Here is a 1,451-nt window from a genome sequence, read left to right as displayed (position 1 = left end):
TCACGTTCGTCTGTCAAGATACCTCCATCCTTATACCAGCACATTTCGGCTTGCGGCACAAAGCCTTTGCGGGATGCATTGAGTTTCTTGTAGAACTTACGCGTTTCTTGAGAATGATACAGCTGCTCCATCTCTTCGCACTCCAACTCTTCCAGGCGGCGCTTTTTATCCCGGAATAGATGGGTTTGCTGTCTTCGCTTCTGTTTGTATCGTCCCACGTTTTGACGGGTGCCTTGCTGCAGCATCATCGCCCGCGCTGCATTCTTCTCGTCCAAAACCATCTGACACTCCTCGTCGAATTGACCGTTCCGTCGATTTCCTTCCACGAACCCAATGTCACCTTCCGCTGCGTTGGTAATGGCTGCTTTGAGACTACTCCAGCAGTCCTCAAGAGGGGCTTCGGTGAGTTCTCCCTCTTCCGGCAACGCTGCTTCAAGGCTTTGAGCGTAATCAGTTGCAACTTCGGGTAGCTTGAGTCGTTCCAGATTGTACCGTGGCGGGCGTCGGTGCCGAATGTTGTTCACAACGGAGAGTCGTTGGCGCACTTTAACCGCCACTAGGTAGTGGTCCGAATCGATGTTTACGCCGCGGTAGGTTCTGACGTCGATAATGTCCGAGAAGTGCCTTCCATTAATTAAAACGTGGTCGATTTGCGATTCAGTCTGTTGGGGTGATCTCCAGGTGTACCGATACGGGAGGCTGTGCTGGAAGTAGGTACTACGTATGGCAATGTTTTTGGAGGCGGCGAAATCAATCAGTCTAAGGCTGTTTCTCAGAAAGTGGGAAAGTGTGAAAAGGGGTCCGTGGTCGTGATGGAATTTTTCCTTTCTGAAATTTTAACAAAATTGTTTCCAGGAATACTTTTACTAACACAGAAGAATTACCACGAGTAATACCTGAAAAATATTATGGAGATATCGAAAGATAATAGTTCGATAAATATTGAAATTCCATTAAGGGTATAAATGTGCCTCTAGAGTCGACCTTCTGGTCTAGTTTAACCTGTAGAGTAATAAAGACGATAAACGTTAAGCACTTATTTCCGCAAGAAAATTCGAGAACACATCAAACCCTTCATGTCAATGTTTTTACTATGTCTAGAAAAGCGAGACTAGTCGAAAAGCCCGCCTTGATGTTGCAACGAATTATGGACAGAGTTTTAGAGTTGCAATACTGCCCCTATTTGCATAACTGTTCCATGTGAATAGGAAATCCCATAGAAAATGCGACAATTATGCGTATAGGGGTAGTATAGTGGTTCCCTAAACCAGCTTTCCAAAGCATATCTATTCCATGGCTCGGTATTTCCATTAGTCGATGCCTTCGTTAATATTAAAGGTTGTAGGTTTGAATGTATTCGATTTATGCAACATTTCAAGCTAAATCTAAATTGCAAATTTACTTGCCAGATTGGAATTTCTTTCAAATTTTAGAAAAAAAAAACACTATTC

Source organism: Aedes aegypti, chromosome 3, assembly GCF_002204515.2.
Source record: "Aedes aegypti strain LVP_AGWG chromosome 3, AaegL5.0 Primary Assembly, whole genome shotgun sequence".
In the NCBI taxonomy this organism is placed as follows: domain Eukaryota; kingdom Metazoa; phylum Arthropoda; class Insecta; order Diptera; family Culicidae; genus Aedes; species Aedes aegypti.
This window is presented reverse-complemented; position numbering follows the sequence as displayed.